Source organism: Panthera tigris, chromosome C1, assembly GCF_018350195.1.
Source record: "Panthera tigris isolate Pti1 chromosome C1, P.tigris_Pti1_mat1.1, whole genome shotgun sequence".
NCBI classification, from domain to species: domain Eukaryota; kingdom Metazoa; phylum Chordata; class Mammalia; order Carnivora; family Felidae; genus Panthera; species Panthera tigris.
The window spans coordinates 68,462,586-68,479,555 of record NC_056667.1 but is presented as its reverse complement, the minus strand read 5'-3'; the positions used below and the strand labels follow the sequence as shown (position 1 = coordinate 68,479,555).

Sequence of the window (16,970 nt, the reverse complement as noted above, 5' to 3'; positions counted from 1 at the left end):
AAACATCAATTTTTTTTTCATTAGGATCTATATTTATAACGAAAAACTATTTCTTTGTACATAAATATTACCCTTTGCACAAGACCTATAGAAACCATGAAGGGGGGTGCTTGGGTGGCTCAGTTCGTTAAGGGTCAGTTTCAGCTCAGTTCATAATCTTGAGGTTCGTGAGTTCAAGGCCCATGTCGGGCTCTGGGCTGACAACTCAGAGCCTGGATCCTGCTTTGCATTCTGTGTCTCCCTCTCTCTCTGCCCCTCTTCCAGTCTCTCTCTCTCTCTGTCACTCTCAAAAATAAATATTTAGAAACCATGAGGATTCCTCCATGAAAGTAAAGCAGGTATTGATCAAATAAAACCTCCAGGAAGATAAAGAAGGCTGATATGTTGATAATAATAGTTCAACTGAGGACACTAGAAGAAAAGAATAATTTTCTAGAGAAATATTATAAGTGAAGAAATGGTTTCTTTTCACAAACAAAACCCTTGGGAAACAGATATCTGCCACTGACAATGAAACACCTTGACAGACTGACTCAGAATCAAGACTGGAACGTGGACAAGGAAGAGATAGGGGAGAACAAAGGAGAGGAAAAACCAGATAGCTATTCAATAACCGAATGTTTCAGAAAAAAAAAATAAGAATGCTTTCTACACAAAGAGAAAGAAAGAAAGAAAGAAAGAAAGAAAGAAAGAAAGAAAGAAAGAAAGAAAGAAAGGAAGGAAAGAGAGGGAGGGAGGGAGGAAGAAAAAGACAACTGTAGATCTATACAACTTTTCTGAGAGGATTCTATATTTCTATTATGCAGAAAGAAATATTTTGGTTGCTTCTCATCTGAAAGGGCCTCTATTGTTTTCCAGCCTTTCAGTATACTTTGGAAAGGAACCATGACCTGAGGTATTGTTGTCTTTGGAGATTAAGAGAAATGCAGTCCTATGCTATCATTCTTCTGATCCTCTCCAATTATAACCAGTTGCAGGCAGTTATGTGTGGCCTTTGCAGCTTGGTGACTACTAAATAATTGGAGTTGAGATGTCAAATATTTCCCTAATGAGCTCAAGGTCCAAAGTAAACCCTGAACTGCAATCACAATGGTGAAGCATTTCAATGTGTCTGCTTCTGGATGGGTTAGAGCTGTAATGCCCTCCAAAAATATGTGCATGATTGCTCAGGGAAAAATAAAGAAAGAGAGAAAATGAGGATAAAGAAGAAAGGAATCGCTTTCCATAATAAATTAAGAGGATTATCATTCTTAAATTGTTATTTCTATCACTTAGGTTTAGAAACTCAGCCCTAGTCTGAATGATTTCTAAACACTTCTAATTCTATTCAGATCCAACTAAATGTAGAAAGCTGGAGAAAGAAAGATTCTTTGGAAAATAAAATGATACCATAAGCCCTCCTCAGAAACGACTAGTATGTTGGTGGAAGCTTTGCTATTTTTGACAAAGGGGTATCTGGCACCTCTAAGCGCAGATAAACACAGGTGTTACTTATAAACACAGCCAAGCCTCATCCCCCAGTGAATGCTCCAGGTTGCTGCCTGTTCTGTCATGCGGAGGTGAAGGTGAACCAGAGTGTGCCACAAGTCCCAGCCCGGACGACTCCAACTGCTGTAAAGTTCTTTCCTAAATAAGTGGTTAGACCTGCAGGAGGATATTAATGGTGCCTGCTACTCTAAAATTTAAAGGAATAATTTGGTGATTAAGGCCTATCATTATCACGAAGGAGCCAGAGTCTCACAGCTTTAGTTGAAGGTCTGTTCAGAGACTTTCGCGGAGTGGGGGGAATCAACATTCAGCTGGTTGACATGGTCTTCAGATCATGATGCCAGTAGATCAAGAAGGTGAACATTTTAAATTAGCAAGTTGCTTTAGAAAATAGTTTTAAGTAGTCCCGCCTCCTCATTGGCATAGTTGTTATAAGCAACCCTTGATATTGTGAACACGGCTATTTGAATTGTGTTTTATTAAACACAAGCTTTCCAATCCTTTGAATGAGCATGTTGGCTTGGGAGCAGGCTTTACCTCACTATTTGGAGTGTGGACACGTTTCGGCTTGTCTCTTTTTATTGCTTTGGGGATTTTCCCAATGTAAATCCTCTTGGAACTCAACTCTCCAGCTTTGTACAGATGTACTGTAACTGACTCTTTGTTTATGATCCTGTATCCAGTATTTTTTTTTAATAGGAGTAGACAGATTAGACGCACTTCTAAGGGATCTATTGTGCATTGTGAGCACTGTGTGCTTAATTGCAAAAAGGAAAGGAAAAAAAAAAAACCCAGCTGCTTAATTTATGGATATCAGCAACAGGACCAGTGATTTTGACATGGAGAGTAGAACTCCCATCATTCATAAAGCTGGCAAGAGTTTCTTCTGAATTTCAGATTGAACAAGAATCTCTTTGTTTTTCTCCAATTACTTTTTCAAACAACTATATTGAGCGCTGGTGGAAGGTGCTTGTTTTCCTAAGTGAAGTCCTCTATTTCACCAGTGAACAGGTGCACCAGAGGGAGTGGCTTTTAAGGCATTACAAACTGCTCCAAATTCCACAAGTATGCCTTCAGCTTAATCTAGATGCTCTATTTTTTTTAAGGATTAATAACATTGAGCCCCTGTAACCTGTCTTGGTCTATTCTTTGACATTACTCTTAAAACAACCAATTACAATGGTACTTTTTCAGAATCAGCTACGCCTGGAAATAAACATATTATTTTTCTAATGTATTACCTCATACAATTTTGACTCATTTCCTTCTGTACTTGGCCCAGAGCCATCAGTATAGGGATTCCTCAATGCCCTCCAACTAAAACAGAGATTGTTGAGGATGGCAAGGGCAAGGCCAATGCCAACAGCACTCTCTTGGTCTTACCTTACTTTTCTCCAGGCTCTTTCTGACCTTCACTTTGGCGGAATGCACCCTTTTCCCACCTCACAGTGAATGTTTTGGGGGATGGACCAGTGATACAAGAGAGCTCAAAGTCACCTCTATCTTGACATGATACAGCCTTTCCAGAACATTATGAGAGTTTGATGGCACTTTCTTACAAAACTCTCTTTGGAGTCCCAAGACTTTGGAATCTTCTTGAAATAAGACTGTGTGAAATAATAAGTAATTGCTGTCTTAGCAATTAAATTCTCTTGGGTGGGATCCAAAAAGGATTTGCTTTAATTATGAAAGTATTTTCAGAAGCAAACAGTCTTAAAGTGGAGTTTCAATGTACTGCGAACAGATGATCTTTAGCATGAAACAATGTCAGAAGAGTAAGTCATGAGAAGCACCTGTTCAGCAATAAGCAAAAGGAGTAAAAAAAACCACATGCACATGGAAATGTTGTTTTTAAAATAAAAATGTCAGTGCACAATGATCCATTAAACAGACGGATTCCATCCTAAATTATTCCACCAGAGCTTCTAAAATTCCCACATGAAATAGATTTTTGGTTACTAATAACTGAGTTTGGATTCACGCCCGCAAATTAAAGATAACATGCTCCCATATCCCATTACTAATTCCTTTAACGAGGTTTCCTCTGAATAATTTTCCTTTTAACCCTTTTGGTTACTGAAATTCCATTTAACAGAGTAGTTTTACAGGAGGCACCTCAATCTTATTTCTGTCCAAGAGTTTGGAATGCAGCTGTTTAATGAGATTTCCCAATTGTTATTGTCACGTAGGCCAGTTTGGCATAGCCACAGTGAAATTTGTGAAGAGATAACAATCTACTTCTATATACGTAAAGATGTCTATACAATGACAGCTTCACTGGATATCCAGAGACCCTCCTGAAGAGTAAGCATTTGTTCACTCAGATAAGCCAGAAGCTAAAGTGGAGATATGAATCAACAGTGCAGACTTTAATTTAAATGTATTATATGTATTTGGTTTCTTGGAACTGTCCATAGAATAAGCTCCCAGTTGAGCTACTCCAATATATGTAATTTTTAAAAAAACACAAAAAACAAACCAAAATAACCTTACCACTGGGCTAGAAATTGTGGGTTTTGTTCTAGTTCTGTCACGAGTTAGCTTGAGAAGCCAAGGCAAGATAGAGCTTCTCAGTGATTTATTCGTTTCCTCATGCGCAAGATACTAATGATACCATTATTCATTCTTACGTTCTTCACAGGGTTGGTGTAAGGATTAAATGTTGCCATACAAGGAAAGTTACTTTAATAAAAGCACCATCCAAGTTCCTAGGACCATTATATATGACCCCGCCCCCCCCCAAAAAAAATCTGGTTGTTAGACCATCAACCCAGTGTTCATGAGGTTTGAACTGGAAACATATACTAGCATGTTTGAAATGCAGCCTTTGTATTTGACCTTAACAAGAAGCTGGTGGGCACTGCATGGTGACAAATGATAGCTACACTTTTGGTAAGCATAGCATAACACATAAACTTATAGAATCACTTTGTTGTATCCTTGAAACTAATGTACCATGGTGTGTCAACTATACCTCAATGAAAAAAAGAGAGATAGATGGGGCACCTGGGTGTCTCAGTGGGTTGAGTGTCCGATTCTTGATTTTGGCTCAGGTCATGATCCCAGGGTCATGGGATCAAGCCCCATGTCGGGCTCTATGCTGAGCATGGAGCCTGCTTGAGATTCTCTCTATCTCCCTCTGTCCCTCTTCCCCACTTGCTCTCTCTCTCTCTCTCTCTCTCAAATTAAGAAGAGAGAGAGAGAGAAGTTAATGGGAAGCCTCTTCTGGCTGTAACATTTATTCATTCAACAAATCTTTACTGGCCACTCAATCATTTCTCAATTATTTTGTTAGTTGCCAGTTACAAAATGATGAATAAGTCATATATAAACTTTCCTACACGGAGCTTGGAGTCTAATGCGGGGAGGTGGGGGGGCTGGATATTAAGCAGATAATCTCATGAATAATCAGATAACTGAAGTCATGATAAAGCGTTATGAGAGAAGAGTACATCTCGAGAGTGTAAAACAAGGCCTAAAGTGTATTTTGGGGTTTGGTGAAGTTCTCTAAAGAGATGACAAGGACAAGTAAGAGTTATCCAGATAAATGCAAAACATAGGACTGCAGTCAGAAAGCAGAGCAGATGAGACACTGACACACAGAATATAAGGAGCAGAAAAGAGCTGAGTAACATCAAAAATGAAGGCAGAGGTAGGATCACACAGGAACTGAGACATCGGGGATTTGGGATAGAGAGACAAACCTTTAACATGGACAGAAAGTAATCCAGATTATAAACATAAACTTATGATTTCTTTTTATCCGAGTACAAAATTAAAAATGTGTCACTGCAGCAAAATGAAAAATGTGTTATTTAATATTAGACTCTTTCGTTCTGCATCAGTGATGTTTGCACCATGCTCTCTGGAGGCCTAGACTTCTCCAGAGCTGCTTGAGCAGGAACCTGAGGTGAGCTAGGTACAGGAAGGAAGGCTGGGAGGAGGGTCCCTGCCAAGAGCATCACATCGCTCCACCCACAAACCACCCTGCCACTAAGCCAGAGCAGGCACACTCTTGGTGTACATATTGGCTTCTACACAAGAATCATTGTAGGAAGGGTTCTAAAGTCAAGAAAGGCAGGGAGGCAAGGGGACAGAAAGAGAAAGAGTTACCATCTTATATGAGCAGTAAGGTTATTTTATGCGGCCTTCATCCACATTTTCTTCTCCCCCAGCCAGCAGTTTGTGTTTTGTTTTCTGAAAGCCTATCATTGTTTTCTCCGCTGACTTTTTGTACATGGACCATCATATTGTATCAGATCATTTGTTTTAAAATGGGGCCTAACTCACTAGTCCACAGGGCCTCAGGATATTTTTGATGCCTCAGGAGGCAGGCTATGAGAACCTTTTTTATGGAAGACAGAGTCTTCTTTTTCCACTGGGTGATACTAATTTACCTTGACTGTGGCGGTACTTCCTCAGGCTCTCCTTTCTGAGGTTTTAAAACTTTTTATTTATTGCAGCTTCCAGGGCTTTGTTCAGGATGGTTCATGGTGTTCCGAAATCTGAGGAGAGAGGAGTAGCAACCACAGTACCCACCAGAGAACTCTGGATACTGCGCTCCGTCTTCAGACAAAAAACAGTGTGAGCGCCTGCCCACTGGCTCACCGGAAGTGGGAAGGGCAGGGCTTTGCCCTCCCCCACCGACCTCATGTTCTGTCCTTTAGCTTAGTTGAATGAAGGCTGACCTTGATACAAAATGGATACAGGGCTCGGCAAACCTGTACAAGGTAATCAAGTAGGGTAAAGGAAAGCCTTCATTGCCAGAGGATTCTATCCCTGAATCTTCAGAGGGAGCCACTCTTGCTTCCATTTGTTATTTTCTACTTGCCTTTCTTGCTCCTGGTGGAATGCAACCTTTTAACCTCTCCCTACACAGTAAGCAAGCTGGAAATCCCAGGCCAAATCATGCATCTACAAAGCTGCTAAATGCTACCATATATTTTGTGGAGAAAACTCTTTCAAAATTACTATTCCTAGTTTTAACCTGTTAAAGGAGGAAAGCATGGGGAGAAGGTTGTACGAATGGCTAACTTGGAGAAACTAACACATGGAACTTGCGAACCAGGATCACCAGGTTCTAACAAAACAGTCTAGCTGTAAAGTCTAACCTGCAAGCTGTTGTTTTAATATCTCAATAGGCAACATGGCCTTCTTCACTCAAGTGGTAAAGAGAGGCAAGCTCACCAAATACAGCACACGCTCCCCGATATTTTTCAGCCTCCCTTGAATGTACATTAGGGCCACTGACTCTTCAGGGCATGAGGCTGGGAGCTGAAGACATACTGTGGTCTGATGCACTTATGATGAGATATGAGTTCCTCACAATCTCTGTTCTGCTTCCTGAGCAACCAGGAAGCTGGTTGGCCTGCTGAGAGGCTGCAAGGATGAAGCCTGGCCTGGTGTCACCATCTGAAGTGACTTCTTGAAAGGGTCACTTTTCTGTGATACCCAATAAGATTTCACCAAGTCTACTTTTCTGCACCAACTAATATAATCCACAATATAATATAATCCACCTGGGGCGCCCGGGTAGCTCAGTCAGTTGAGCGACTGAATTCGACTCAGGTCCTGATCTCACAGTTCGTGGGTTCGAGCCCTGCGTCGGGCTCTGTACTGACAGCTCGCAGCCTAGAGCCTGCTTCGGATTCTGTGTCTCCTCCTCTCTATCCCTTCCCCACGCATGCTTTGTCTCTCTCTGTCTCTCAAAAATGAATAAACGTTAAAATAATAATAATAATAATAATAATAATCCACAAAACTAATTTAAGGCAAAACTTCCCTTAAACCTTTTCTGACCCTTCAAGCTCTCCATCCACTCACTGCCATATTTCTCCAAGTTGTCATTCTGTGTCAAGTGACTGACTTCAGTCCTCATCACTCTTCTGAGCCTGCTTCCTCAGGATGACCAGTAAGTGGTCTGGGAATATCAAACTAACAATTTCTTCTTAGTCATCATCTTTTAATCTCCTCGGAACATTTGGCATTCAGCAATGAAGACCACCTTGTTTTTCTTTAAATTCTCATTTCCCTATATATTTGTAACTCTGTCAGATTAAACAACAAGTGTCTGTCAAGCAATACCCTAAAACTATCTGTGTCACTTGGACTCTCTTCCCTCTCTACTTTCCCATTGAGTTATCTTGTAGCTCCATCCATAGATTAAGCTTTGGCTTCCTAATCTTTAAAATAGGAATGACAATCAATTGCTATGAAGATGAAATGAGATCGTGTTTATAAAGGAATCGGTGACAAAACATAAACCATAGGAGTTGTGGAGTCAATCTCCTTTATTGCTGTTGTTGTGAAGTGACAACTATTCAAACAACTTCAGATCACTGTCCACAGTCCTCAGTGCCCAGCAATGCCCAGTCTTCTTAATTTCCAAGGGACATTTCAAACAGAACCTTCACATTCACCTTGAATTCTAATAACTGAATTAACAATTCTCCACCCCACTCCGCCACAACCTTCCACCCCACTCCCAAAGTTTCTATTTTTACCAGAAACTTTCCCAGTCACGATTGAAGCCTACGATTAAGCCTACGATTAAGCTTCATTCATTGAAATCTCCTGCTCGTATCTTCATTCCAGTTCATCTTAGTAAAAGAGTAACTAAGCAAGCACACTACAATCAGCAATGTTGCTGTCAAACAGATACAACCCCTGCCTCAGGTTGAAGAAGTATAGAATGGATCTGGCAAAAGATCAAGATGAGCAAAACTTGAGGGTTTAGCAAAACAGGCCTGCACCAAAAACAGATTGTTGCACCATGAGGTTGCAGCCAAAGAGCTAATGATAGACTCTTGAAAAACATTAATGAGATGGAAGAGAAAATTTAGTGAGATTAGGGATCAAAGGAACTGGGGAGGCTCACAGGTTGTTCTGTTGTAGCCAATGAGTAGGTTCATGAAGTACAAGAGTCATGGGTACTGATAAAGACCAGTTGTAGCCATGGGAGAGGACTGTTAAAAGGCCAAAAAAGTGTTTGGTTTTTTTTAATATTGAAATTAGTTGTCAGGTGCATTATCCACATGGAGGCTGAAGTTATCGGTGGTGGGGGTGTAGAGAGGAACTGTGAGATGATGCCACCTTCCTCAATAAGATGTGGCAACAGGAACACAGAAGGTGACAATCAGAGTCTCATCCAGGCAGCATGAGCCTTAGGGTATTTCGTGGAAAGGTGGCTTGGTGTGAAAGAGGCGATGGGAAAGCCAGGAGAAGGTGGAAGAACTCTGGATCTTCACCTTTTTGTAACGGCTACTACTGGAACCTAGCCAGCCACGTAACTAATGTGGGGTAAGAAGATTAAAATTTGGATGGGCAACTGATGAATGGATAAAGACACTGTGGTTTATATACACAATGGAGTACTACGTGGCAATGAGAAAGAATGAAATATGGCCCTTTGTAGCAACGTGGATGGAAATGGACAGTGTTATGCTAAGTGAAATAAGCCATACAGAGAAAGACAGATACCATATGTGTTCACTCTTATGTGGATCCTGAGAAACTGAACAGAAACCCATGGGGGAGGGGAAGGAAAAAAAAAAGGTTAGAGGGAGAGAGCCAAAGCATAAGAGACTGTTAAAAACTGAGAACAAACTGAGGGTTGATGGGGGGTGGGAGGGAGGGGAGGGTGGGTGATGGGTATTGAGGAGGGCACCTTTTGGGATGAGCACTGGGTGTTGTATGGAAACCAATTTGACAATAAATTTCATATATTAAAAAACAATAAAATAAAATAATTAAAAAAATTTTGGATGGGTTTCTGAAGCAACTGAGACACCACACTTTAAGAGTTTCTCATATAGAAGGAGGATTTCAGCATAGATTTCAAAGGCACATTAGAGAAATTTCTAGTAAATTTGTGAGCTGCTAAAATTATTTACCTTAAATAAATCTCGAGAGCCTTCTTCATTGCTTCTAACTTACACAGGTCACTAACCAAGACTAACAAAGACCACCTACAAAGAAAGCTAAAAATTTTATTGGCTGCATCTTAGTCGTGTGGATAGCATCCAAAGATTTCTAGTCCCCCAGATTTCATAGGATTGTGAATTTATGTAAACCACTAACATTCTGAGGTTAGTGGTGCAAAGAATAAACAGAGAAAGCTGAACGGATAATTCAAGCTGTGTAGCAATTTGGAAAAAGTAGTTCTATCTCAGATTAATAAAATGGAAATTTGCTTCTAGAACTATGTTGCTTCCTGCTACTGCCAAATCTCTTTTGCATTTGTATGATCAAAAACTCATAATCCTATTGAATGCACACAAAATTTGATAATAAAGTTCTCCAAGTGTTATTGTTAGTATCTGCTCACCAATACCAACACAGAGGGAAAGCTGCATGCATGGAAGATGTTACAATACTATAAACTTCTGAATATTTTTAATATTTTATTCTCAGTGTTCAAAAGATATGTCCAAATTAAGAATTGAAAAGTCATTTGATCACACAGAATAGGCATATCTATCACATAAAATAGTAATGTGATTAGCTATTGACTGTATGGGAAAACTAGAATTGTTACAATTTGTATTTTTACATCAAGAATTGAAGAAAAGTTTGGCTACAAAACCAATAGTTGTTCTGAAATGGCTTCCTTTTTTTCTTTTTTTCCACAATATTATGTTAAGGCTGTGAAATAAAGTTTTATCATATACTAATACCATAAAAGGAGAACACTGTGCAGGTGGGTGAGAATGTGTTAGGGGGAGGGACAGAAAGCTGACGGCGATGAACAGAAATTGATAATATAATATTGATTCTCATTTCCTCTCTCATCCCCAAATTGCCATCAGACAGACCACACAAAAAAATTCCCATTAGACAGCAAAAGTTGTGCACATAAACTCTTTCATTGAATCCAAATGCAGCATATTAGAAGAATCTCAAGGGCAAATGTTTCCTTTGGAACATTAAATTGGTACAATACCAAGTACGTTCTTTTATGAACCCTTAAAACAATATGACTCATGGAAATTCTATGAAGTAGGATGTAAGTGGGGGGAGAGAAATCCTCTCCAATTTCAGCTTTATCTGAATTTCAAAATCATTTTACTAGGAGAGGGGGTAAACTTATCTCTTAAAAAAGGAATACATTTTAGTATTTTAGTACCTTAAAATACCAAGTTTTGTTTCTTTCTCTTTTGTTTTGTTTCTGGAGTTATAACAGAAATTGAGAAGTTCCTAGATTTAACGGAACATACCTACTCGATGGAGGTCATGCGGGTACTGAGTAGCACAGAAAGGGAGAAGGGTGAGGTGGGATATGTGGAATGGCATTCTGTAATAAATCCCCTGTTCAACATCACTGAATTATTTATGCGCCAGTTGCTTGCCACATGTTTATCATACAGATTATGCATATATCTTTTAGACAATGAAGAAAAACAGATACAATTTCTTTTTCATCTCACTTGGAGATGGAAGAAGATTTGTAATCATTAAAGGCATGTATCTGTGTTCTAAAATAGCTTAGGTGATGTTCAGCCAAGGAAGCCTACATGTGTGAGGCTGGCATTGACATTTTTCTGTACCATTTTTTTTTAATGTTCATTTATTTATTTTGAGAGAGAGAGAGAGCATGCACATGCAAGCAGGTCAGGGGCAGAGAGAGAGGGAGAGACAGAATCCCAAGCAGGCTCCCTACTGTCAGCCGAGGCAGGGTTCGATCCCACAAACCATGAGATCATGACCTGAGCCGAAACCAAGAGCTGGACGCTCAACCGACTGAGCCACCCAGGCACCCCTGTGCCTCTCTTAATTTAGTGTCTCTAACTATTCATTTAATTCTATCCAAAAACCACTACCATTTATCTTTATTGAAGACACAGCATATAGCACCCATGTTACTTCTTTCCTCTAATTCCGGCACAGAAAAGGAAAGCTTCATGTTTAAGAAAATGTAACCCACAAATTAAAGTTTACAGAGGAAAAAGTTGAAAGATCCCCTTAAAAAATTTTTTTGAAGCATGAGGTATTCACCATAGATAGAGCAGAAAGGAGAAAAAAAACTAGACAGTGTGAGAAAGAAACTGAGAAGGAATAGAGAGGCCTAGAATGATATAATATCCTACAGTATTAAATTTTTAATCTCTTACCAGAGCAAGCAATTCCTCTCTGTCGGACAGTGTCATCCTAATGCAACTTCCCAATATCCTGATGACTTAGTGTGACCCACAGAGCTTCACTTGGTTATGTACAGTTTTCTAGAAATCTGGGTCCATGGTGAGAAATCACTACACCAAGGTTTTCTTGTTGTCAAGCAAAGGCTAAGTAATTAATTTCTTGGTATTTATTTCCTTTCCCACAAGTTTATGATGTGTCCTTTTTCTCTTTTTAAAAAATTAGGGCTTCTAACAGATGTGCTGGAGAAATTCATCCACAAAGTGTGTGTTATGAAGCGAGACGATGGTATCTATCAGTTTTATACTAGTTAAGGTGAAAGGAAAGCCTCAAATATGAAATTATCTTAATATTTATTTTAAGTTTCCAATATTTTCCATGTTTCTTATGTAGGAAATTTAGGGGGTAGGGGAAGAGAATACTAAAGATCAATAAGAGACAGACTTGAAATAATATTTCAAGGACTATAGTTTTGAAATCTCTTCACTGGTATTCAAAAACCCCACTGGTTTTAAGTGAGGCTCCTTATACAATTGGTGCTGGGGAGCTAATACACAAGGGCCTGGGCGAAAGTGATTAAATAATACTATATGTGCTCTAACGCACATGCAAACATTTGGCTGAAGATATGTGTGCTTTTCTGATATCAGAGCGTGATATTCCATAGACCCACCATACGGCTCCATTATGCAGAAGGATCCACTAGAGAACTCCTGTTATGAAGCAAAGCTGAAATATCTGCCTCTTTTATGCAGGCAATATTCCATTTTAAAATGTTTTCCAATCTGGCTTAGAATAACCCCCTCTGTGAACCAAATGTGTTCGTTACCAAATATTCTCCATGGTTTCCCTCCAAGGACCGAGACAGCCTCCAGGTGTTAGTAATGACCTAATCATACAAAAGCCAGCATATTTATCTACTCTTGCCCCCAAGAAAATGTGGATATGCTTCCTTCTTAGTCTACTTTGCTTCAACAGCCTTCATACATCTGCTGATTATATATTTGTAAATCTCTCCTTTTATCTGCCCAACAGATGCATGCTGTGATGAGAAATGCCGAAGCACACATTAGAAGCAATGATGGTTATCAGCCTAGCAGAGGCTGATGGGCTTCCTCGGATCTCGCCATGGAACCAATGGAATGCCAGAAAATGATTGGCTGGGGAGCTCTTCCACATTGTCAGGAGCATTGGAAAAAGGCTGCAAGAGAATGATGAGAAAAAACCTGGAGAATGGCAAATGCTTCACTGAAGCAATCTGTTACGTGCCTCCTTGCAGAGTGGGACGCCTGGCCTGAGATCAGAGGAGAAGGAAGAGGGCTGGGAGGGGGCAAGCTAAGGAAATAGAAGCCAAGGTGAGCAGGACAGAAAGCAAAGATTTACAGCATGTATCGTAACCACACTAATATCTGGGGCTTCTCCTGAATTTAATCCAACTTCCATGATACTGAAAATTTATTATTTCCCTTATGTATTTGTGGAAAACAGACAGAAAATGAGTAAGAAAAATGGAAAGAGATGGCGGGGGGGGGGGACAAAAATAAAGGGAACCAGGAGTCCAATTCCTCTTTCTTGTGCTTTTGTCAGACTAAACAAAACATTTAAAATCATCAGCAGATATTGACTGATTCTCATCATTTTGGAAGTTGCTATTCCAACCTTTTAGAAAAGGACCCGGTCCTCGTGCCACTTATTGGCCAAGGTATGACATGTACTAATAGCACGTCAGGGACAATGGCCTTTCAATGACCATCAGGTAGCAGTGCTTCTAAATTGACCAATTTTGTGTGTCAGGAGGCCAGAAGACATACAATCACATAAGAAAAACACTTTAATCCAGTCATTATAAGGTAGAAGCCAAGCAGAGTGGCTGAGGTCTTTATGGGTACAGCTGTAATTCCAGCCTAGGCTCATTCAGTCAAGAAGATTGTTTCCAGTCTACTAGAAAACACTTCCAATAAGCTTGAATTACAACCTCAATATCTTCCTTTTTTTTTTTTCCAGGTTAACATGTGAAATAAAGAGATTTCCTCGGTGTCATAGTTACTTTAACTGCCTTCAAACCAGTGAATATGTTCCCCTCTAGAACAAAATAGCATTGTTTAATTCCAATCTTCTATCAGACTGGTGGTAACCAGATTGGTTTGGAATTTTCCCTTTTCCTTTACTTTTCCGCAATTGATTACTGGCCTTAAAAAGATGAGAAGATAAATTTCAGCTGCCATCTTCTATGGACATTTTCATTCATGAGTCTTTTTCTTCTTCTTCTCTTTTCCCTCACCCTCCAGTCTCCTCCTCTCCTGCTACATCAGCCAAGCTCTTACCGCACACTCACATAACTCCTGTTGTGTGTCTTTGCGACATCTAATTTGTTATGATGTATTATGCATGCAAATGTTATTGCAGAGGAGGAGTTAAGCAGAATGGCAGCTTAAAGATGCGTATTGTTTTTTTTTTTTTTTTTACACTGTCACTCCCACAAAACAGCATAAAGAGATCTGGGACAACTAGATGTCATGATGCAACCATTAGAATGTCAGGATATCAAATTAAACAATAGAATCGTCCCACTGAAATCGCTTCATCTGTCATAGGCAATGAGAGTCCCAAACACAGAAGAAAGCTATCTGAAGTCAAGGCAGTTATTTGTCCTAAAATCTTCCTTTAATTTTTACATATGAAAAACAAAATGAAAATTGTGTTTTCAGCACAATACTTTTGGTGAGAAATGTACAAACCTACTTTGTCACACTATATAATTAGTTATTTTCATACCACTTAGTCTGTGAGATTCATATTAACAAAAATGAAAACCCGAAAGCTAACTGAATAAATCTTTATGGCACCAACCACAATCTTAAAAATTAACGGATCTTACTTTGATCCTATGTCAGAAGAAGAAAACTACAATGATATGGGAAATAACTTACCTCTTACAAATCAAATATCATAGAAGACAACATACCCATTAAAAGCTAAGAGGATGTGTTTCTTAAACTACAGTGCTAAAAAATCATCTCCAAATTATTAATTTAAGGGGCATCTGGGTGACTCGGTCAGTTACACATCCGACTTCAGCTGAGGTCATGATTTCATGATTCGTAAGTTTTAGCCCCGTATCAGGCTCTGTGCTGACAGCGCAGAGCCTGCCTCAGATCCTGTCTCCCTCTCTCTGCCCCTCCCCTACTTGCTTGCATGTGAGCTCTCTCTCTCTCTCTCTGAAAGATAAATAAACATTAAAAAAGTTTAAAGTTTAAAGAAAATTATTAAAGTTGATAATATGAACTCTAAAATAGAATCTCAAATGGAATCATTTTGTATGGAATAGATTTCAGACCATAAATTTTTATTTCAAAAAAAAAAATTCATTGACCTGGTGTTCACATGGCCAAAAGTAAAACCGAGCCTTCTTGACCTGGCTCTTAATCTAGAGCACCTTCCCATGCAAACCAGACCTTTCCCTTTCTCAGATGCACTGCTGCACACGTTATTTCTAGAGACTCAAAGGTATTTGGAAGATATTCACAGAAAGGGCTTTATATATAGGGAGGAAGAGTCCATAGTTGGGTACTACTTGAGCAAGAATAATGTTAATAGGTCAGTTGGCAATAAACATTTCACTACACCAGCTAACTCCATTGGCCTTAAAGTTCATTTCTGTTCAGTCATGATTTAGACATTTATGGACAGTACAAGATGAAGAAAAAGTGCTCCCTCAACACGTAGCAGAAGATGGCACTGACAACAGCAACTTTGGGATGAGTGGTAAAGCACAAACTCAGGCCTAAACTGGGGCTCGCACAATTCTGAGAAGCTGGGATCCAGCATGGAGACTGGTTCCCCCCTTTATTTCTTTCCCTCTTTTTAAAATTTATTTATTTACTTATTTGTATTTTAGGACAAAGAGTTAGTCTTATTCTTACTATTATGCTTGAAACCAGACTAACCTGACACACCTTTATAAAAATGCAAATCTTGGGAAGATTCAGACGTGCCTTGACATCGCACTGCTCTTCAAGGTTCTTGCTTAGCCTGCAAGAGAGCCCTCCATCTTACACCATCCTGGAATACAAGATGAAGGAATGAATGAATGAATACAAAGTGGAAACCAACTCACAGAGTGACCTGAACTTTCAGCATGTTTGCTGCTGTAATAACAATGAAGGAATCCATCTGGGTTTCCACTTCTTTGCTACATGAACTCTCAGAAACTCATTTTCAACTTTCTTTATTCTTATCTATGGAATAAATGCTGTCCAAATTCACCATAATTAAAGGGAGACTGAGTTTGCAACATGAGATGAGATCCAGTAATGTTGGAACTTACTGTGTAGCTCAGATCAGCTTTAAAAAAGCACAGTTCAGACAATACATCAGGGCTATGGGACCGTTGTCAGCAAATTAAGGAAGTGGTGCAAAACTAAGCCACATTGGACTGGAAGGGAGTAGAAGGAGAACACAGTCTCTTGAAAGGCTGAGGATCTAAAGCAATGGACACTTCCTTGCATGACAACAGAACTGTGCCAGCTTGTCTTCTGGTTACCTAACAACCTTGCTTCCTCCTCTTAAATTCAGGTCAGTCTTTGACTTGAATTAAAGTAGGCCTTACCACCAAAATATAAATTATAAACATAGCTATTTAAGCCTTACAGATATAATGGTGGTTCTGGGCAGCAGGATGGTTCATCAGAATGCATCGCTGCAAGAAAAAGCAGCTGGGCTGGGTTATAAAAGAGTCTTTATTTCTTAGGCTCCTCTCTCAGTAGCCTTACCACTCTGGTTCCAGCTATATCCGTAGTAGCTGTTCTTAGCCATTGTGGGCCTCCTGCTAGTAAATTACTTCATTACTCTCATGGGAAGAAGGAACATCCATAAAGATGAAAATCTAATAACATGTCAATGGTAGTATCCAGAAATTTCTCCTTAATGATGTTAGCCTCTCTATGACCTGGCCTATTTATGCCTATCTCGTGATTCTCCATGCTATTCATTCTAGACTTCAGTAATGAGTAACTGATTACTACAAACAGAGTGAATGGACTATGCTACTTAACAGCTTTGCAACATTGCAACTTTGTATATGCTGTTTCCTCAGTGGAACACCACCACCCCTTGCCCCCCATCCCTCCTCCCAGCCAAATCACTTCGAAGAAGCTTTCCCTGACTCTCCAGTTAAGAGTTAACTGGCCCAGTGGTGATTTGCTTGCTGCCATGACTCCACCAGAGCCTCTACCACACTATCCTAAAACTGCTTTTGCTCCCATCCTGTACTCAGACAACTCTCAGGAGTCCAGGGTTCTCTCCATTATGCCAGATTTTTCGAAATCCAAATCATACACCCTAGGATT

The 16,970-nt window shown here is 39.7% G+C and overlaps 1 long non-coding RNA gene across 1 annotated transcript in view; it reads right to left on the bottom strand.

Annotated features, from left to right (window-relative positions):
* Positions 1–15,619: 15,619 nt before the first annotated feature.
* Positions 15,620–16,970, bottom strand: part of LOC122241469 — a 173,200-nt gene continuing 171,849 nt past the window's right edge. Inside the window, exon 3 of the long non-coding RNA XR_006221638.1 lies at positions 15,620–15,684. This is a non-coding gene — a long non-coding RNA (uncharacterized LOC122241469). The remainder of the gene's footprint in view (positions 15,685–16,970) is intronic.